Genomic DNA, 6324 nt, shown 5'->3' with positions numbered 1-6324 from the left:
CCGGGATTAAAGGCAGGGAGTGCCAGGGTTCAGGGTTTTCCTGCTGGAAAACAGATGGTGAGCAAAAATCATCATCATCATCGGAGGAGATTAATAATCACAACACCAATAGCAAACCAGATCGAAGGGATCAGGGCACGGCACAGGGGCTGAGCAATAATTGGGGGTGGGAAATGAGGAGGACAGATGCTTGCCTGAATTTGGGGATTATGTTTTGTAGGCTAAAGGAGATAATAAATGAAATGATTATGGAATTAAAGTCCCTGTGGACAAACAGGTTGGGAAGAGCCTCGGCATTAGGAGCCAGGGATGAGGGGATGGGTCAGTTTTAGGGTACCCTATCAAACAGCATCTCCTGACTGCTGAGAGCAGGAAAACTCCTCCTTCAGGGCATCCATGGAACATGGGACAAGGATCCTTCGGGCACAATTTTCCAAGAAAGTTTAGTAAAAATTTGCCTTTTTTAAAATATTTTTTTAAATTTTTTTAACCTGAGTGGCAGCAGAGCTGAGCCAGGGTGGGATCCCAGCCCTTCTGCTGAGGCTTCGGGGGGATCCGGGGGGATCCGGGGGGCTCTGGGGGATCCGGGGGGATCCGGGGGGCTCTGGGGGATCCGGGGGGCTCTGGGGAACCATCCGGGGAATTGAATAAAAACAGAATAAAAGCAGGTGAAGATCCAGGAGGAGGAGGAGGAGGAGGAGGAAGGAGGAGGAGGAGGAGGAGGAGGAGGAGGAGGGAAGTGCTTTACGAGGTGGAGCCTCTCTGAGCACAAATATCTAAAAACTATTAATTTCGGGCAGCAGCTAGGAAGAAATACATGAAAGGGAAATTGATTTCGATTTAAATGGAATGTTTTCATCACCTTTTTTCAGAGCATGAACATTCATCTCTGAGTACCTGTGCTAATTGATTTCAAATGTAATTCAACACAATCACTGCAGAATAATAAATCTGGGGAAGGGAGGGAGGGGAGGGGAGGGGAGGGGAGGGGGAGGGGAGGGGAGGGAGGGGAGGGGAGGGGAGGGGAGGGGAGGGGAGGGGAGGGGAGGGGAGGGGAGGGGAGGGAAGGGAAGGGAAGGGAAGGGAAGGGAAGGGAAGGGAAGGGAAGGGAAGGGAAGGAAGGGAAGGGAAGGGAAGGGAAGGGAAGGGAAGGGAAGGGAAGGGAAGGGAAGGGAAGGGAAGGGAAGGGAAGGGAAGGGAAGGGAAGGGAAGGGAAGGGAAGGGAAGGGAAGGGAAGGGAAGGGAAGGGAAGGGAAGGGAAGGGAAGGGAAGGGAAGGGAAGGGAAGGGAAGGGAAGGGAAGGGAAGGGAAGGGAAGGGAAGACACCAGGAGAAGCTGCAGCTGGAGATGTGGCAGGAATCTCCTCCTGGGAGGGCACGGCACAGGAGAGCACTCCGGGAGCAGAGGCTCTACAGAACCAGCTTTTAGGTGTTTATCCTGAATAAATAATGGAACATGATACCCCAAGAGCTGCTGTGGGCAAATGGGCTAATGGAAGCCCTGGGTAAATGCAGGGGAGCTGCTCCTGCCTCAGCATGGGGCACTTGTAGGCAGATATTGCAGTGCTCCAGCCTGTTGTGGTACTCAGGGCTCGAAAGGATGCTGGAAACTGGGGGGGAGAACAGCAAATAGCCATCAAAATTACCTGCAGCCAAAAATACACTGCACAGCGACCAGCTGAAAGAGCCTGACACGTTGAGCTCATCAGGGAAAGAGGGGAAAATGCCCTGAGAGCTGGAGATGGGAATTTCAGCAGGAAAAACAGCAGGATAACACAGCACCTTGAAGCTGAGGCTGAGGAAAGAGTGGCCAAGCTGTGCAAGCCCTTCCCCACAGCCACAGGGCACCAGAAGGAACAGCAGTGAAAGCCCCAGGCCTTTGGAACACGAGCAATCCGTGAATTCGGGATGGATAAATAGCAATATTCACATGGATATGGAATTTCATGTGGATAATAACTGCCCTGGAGTTATCCCCGTTTACCCTGACTGGGTTCACTCTCAGCTAATCCCAGTCCCTTCACACATCCCTGGGAAGGGAACGGGAGCTGTGTGGACGCTGCCCAAACTGGAGGTGCTGCTGCAAATTCTCTGTCCTTTTGCTCTCCCCACTGCTGGGACACAGACAGGAATTTTTGCTGGACTTTTCTGAAGCAGTTTTTATGGATATCATCTTTTTCCAGGAGCCTGAGCCTCGCCAGGGAGAGGCCTAGAGCTCCAAACCCACCTCCAAACCACTCTGTGTGATATTGGGACTGTAAGCAGAATAATCCCAGTGAAATAATGGCCAGTGGACAGGCAGAGAGCGTGGAAAGGATATTGATTGGAACAGGGAATCTTTTCTACACAGCACAGTGAGCTCCGAAGGGCTGAGCTTCAGGTAATTTCTAGCAAATAATGTCTTGTACACTGATATTTGTGGATCCTGGAAATCAAACTGCAGCATCCGGGGCTCTTGTCTAACAAGTCCCTGTAGCTACAGCCAGCAGCTGATGCCTCGAGAGAGGAATCAAAGCAGCAAATCAGACAGAAATGGGAATAAAATCACCCCCAGCATGTTTGGCAGTGGTGGGACATGGGGAGCACCCCCGGGGGGAGCCCCTTGTTGGGCTCTGTGTGTGAACCCTGCCAGGAGAGCCCCGGGATGAACATTCCAGGTACAGAACCCCTGGATGAACATTCCAGGTACAGAACCTCTGGATGAACATTTCCAGGTACAGAATCCCTGGATGAACATTCCAGGTGCAGAACCTCTGGATGAACATTCCAGGTACAGAACCCCTGGATGAACATTCCAGGTACAGAACCCCTGGATGAACATTCCAGGCGCAGAATCCCTGGATGAACATTCCAGGTACAGAACCCCTGGATGAACATTCCAGGCGCAGAATCCCTGGATGAACATTCCAGGTGCAGAACCCCTGGATGAACATTCCAGGTGCAGAACCCCTGGATGAACATTCCAGGTACAGAACCCCTGGATGAACATTTCCAGGTACAGAACCTCTGGATGAACATTCCAGGTGCAGAACCCCTGGATGAACATTCCAGGTGCAGAACCCCTGGATGAACATTCCAGGTACAGAACCCCTGGATGAACATTCCAGGTGCAGAACCTCTGGATGAACATTCCAGGTGCAGAACCTCTGGATGAACATTCCAGGTGCAGAGGTGTCAGGTGGGACACGAGGAACAGCAGCTCCTCCCCTCCATCCCTGCCACGGCCAGGCCGATGCAATAAATGGATTTATTGATAATTTCTCCTCCAGCTGCCGAAGGATCTGGGGGCAGAAGGAATTCCAGGAGCCCTGGCTGGCTTCGCTCCTGCGCTGCTAACAAAGAGATTCCAGAGGTGGGGAGTTTGATAAACTGGCTCATATTTTTAAATGAACAAATGCCACTTCATCGTGGCCCTGACAGAGGGCTCGGCGCTGCTTTACAGTAATCTATGTCGTCTTTAACACACGGCCCCCATCCCAGCCGCCGGCACATGAAGGATGGAGGAGCAGGCAAAAGGTTAATAGAGCATTGGGCCTTTTTTAATTGAAAAAATGACTGAGGGAGCATGTAGCAGAGCGAGCAGTAATATTATTACAGGCTGTAAGTACTGTTGCAGAGACTTACTGTTCATCTGGGAGCAGAGTAATGAGCACCGGGCTCAGGCTCCTGCCTCGGCCAGAACGTGATGGCTCGACAGCAGGAACCTTGGGAAAGGGATGGGATCTCCTGGGAATGGGATGGGATCTCCTGGGAAAGGGATGGGATCTCCTAAATGTGTCTAAGAAAGGGATGGGATCTCCTGGGAAAGGACAGGATCTCCTGGGAAAGGGATGGGATCTCCTGGGAAAGGGATGGGATCTCCTGGGAAAGGACAGGATCTCCTGGGAAAGGGATGGGATCTCCTGGGAAAGGACAGGATCTCCTGAATGTGTCTGGGAAAGGGGTGGGATCTCCTGGGAAAGGACAGGATCTCCTGGGAAAGGGATGGGATCTCCTGGGAAAGGAATGGAATCTCCTGGGAAAGGGACAGGATCTCCTGAATGTGTCTGGGAAAGGGATGGGATCTCCTGAATGTGTCTGGGAAAGGGGTGGGATCTCCTGAATGTGTGTCTGGGAAAGGGATGGGATCTCCTGGGAAAGGGATGGAATCTCCTGGGAAAGGACAGGATCTCCTGGGAAAGGGATGGGATCTCCTGGGAAAGGGATGGGATCTCCTGGGAAAGGACAGGATCTCCTGAATGTGTCTGGGAAAGGGATGGGATCTCCTGAATGTGTCTGGGAAAGGGATGGGATCTCCTGGGAAATTGTGGCTCAGGGCAGAGGCTGCAGGGAGCTGTGCCTGAGCCAGCCCGAGTGGCACAGGGACAGTCATGCTTCCTGCACTGGAGCATCCCTGTGCAAATCCTGCACTGGAGCATTCCTGTGCTGAGCTTCCCTGTGCAAATCCTGCACTGGAGCATTCCTGTGCCAATTCCTGCCCCAGAACATCCCTGTGCAAATCCTGTGCTGAAAATCCCTGTGCCAATTCCTGCACTGGAGCATCCCTGTGCCAATTCCTGCCCCAGAACATTCCTGTGCCAATTCCTGCACTGGAGCATCCCTGTACAAATCCTGCCCCAGAGCATCCCTGTGCAAATCCTGCACTGGAGCATTCCTGTGCCAATTCCTGCCCCAGAACATTCCTGTGCCAATTCCTGCACTGGAGCATCCCTGTACGAATCCTGCCCCAGAGCATCCCTGTGCAAATCCTGCACTGGAGCATTCCTGTGCCAATTCCTGCCCCAGAACATTCCTGTGCCAATTCCTGCACTGGAGCATCCCTGTGCAAATCCTGCACTGGAGCATCCCTGTGCCATTTCCTGCACTGGAACATCCCTGTGCAAATCCTGCCCCAGAGCATCCCTGTGCAATTCCTGCCCCAGAACATCCCTGTGCCAATTCCTGCCCCAGAACATCCCTGTGCAAATCCTGCCCCAGAACATCCCTGTGCAATTCCTGCCCCAGAACATCCCTGTGCAAATTCCTGCCCCAGAACATCCCGTGCCAGCTCCTGCTGTGCTCCCTCCGTGTGTGCCCTGGTTGGGACCCACAGCTCAGCCCTGTGAGCTCGGTGTCCCCGCAGTGCCATCTGCTCCAGAGGCCAGGAGCGGGGAGAAATGACCCGGGAGAGAGGGAGCACGGGGAGAGGACACGGTCCGGAGCAGGGAGAGATGGCCAGAGGGAGAGGGAACAGGAGGAGAGGACACTGTCCGGAGCAGAGGGAGCAGGAGGAGAGGACACTGTCCGGAGCAGAGGGAACAGGAGGAGAGGACACTGTCCGGAGCAGAGGGAGCAGGAGGAAAGGACACTGTCCGGAGCAGAGGGAACAGGAGGACAGGACACTGTCCGGAGCAGAGGGAACAGGAGGAGAGGACACTGTCCGGAGCAGAGGGAGCAGGAGGAGAGGACACTGTCCGGAGCAGAGGGAACAGGAGGAGAGGACACTGTCCGGAGCAGAGGGAACAGGAGGAGAGGACACTGTCCGGAGCAGAGGGAACAGGAGGACAGGACGCCGTCCGGAGCAGAGGGAACAGGAGGAGAGGACACTGTCCGGAGCAGCCGGGGCTCCTGGCAGGCTGCAGCCGAGGAGGGAAGGCCACGCTCGGGGAAGTTTGTTCCCGAGCAGGGTCAGTGCCCGGCTCAGCGGTGCCGACAGGGCTAATTGATGAGGAATTGCCGGAGGAGCGCTGTGTCATCCCGGGCAGCTGAAGCCGGGGCTGGGCCAAGCAGGGCTGTTAAACAGCCTGTGGCGGCACTTTGGGCTGCCAGGATTTATGGTCCGCGGGAGCAGCTCTATCTGTCATCTGTGAAAAGCCTCATTTCCAGAGAGGCTCCGTCAGGAAAGGCAATCAGCCTGGAAGCAGCTATGCTGGGAATTGATAACTGCTCTGCCAGGGAGAGCTCATCCCTCCCTCCCTCCCTCCCTCCCTCCCTCCCTCCCTCCCTCCCTCCCTCCCTCCCTCCTTCCCTCCCTCCCTCCCTCCTTCCCTCCCTCCCTCCCTCCCTCCCTCCCTCCCTCCCTTCTGCAGGGACCTGGGGTGGGTTTGCTCCCCCAGGGAATCCCCCGGAGCCTGCAGCCCCTCGGGGAGCTCCGAGGCTGCAGAGTGAGCACTGGGATGGATCTCTGTGGCACTTCTGTCAGGAACACCCTGTCTCCAGAGGGCAAAAGGGAATGCTCATGGAGAAAAGCCCCATGGAAAGAAAGGGAGGCAGGTTTTGCCTCACCTCTGGGGCTGCTGATGCCGCAGGGCTTTGTCTCTGGTGTGAAGGAGGATTTCCAAGCAGG

The sequence above is a fragment of the Poecile atricapillus genome, chromosome Z (genome assembly GCF_030490865.1).
Source record: "Poecile atricapillus isolate bPoeAtr1 chromosome Z, bPoeAtr1.hap1, whole genome shotgun sequence".
Lineage (NCBI taxonomy): Eukaryota > Metazoa > Chordata > Aves > Passeriformes > Paridae > Poecile > Poecile atricapillus.
This window is presented reverse-complemented; position numbering follows the sequence as displayed.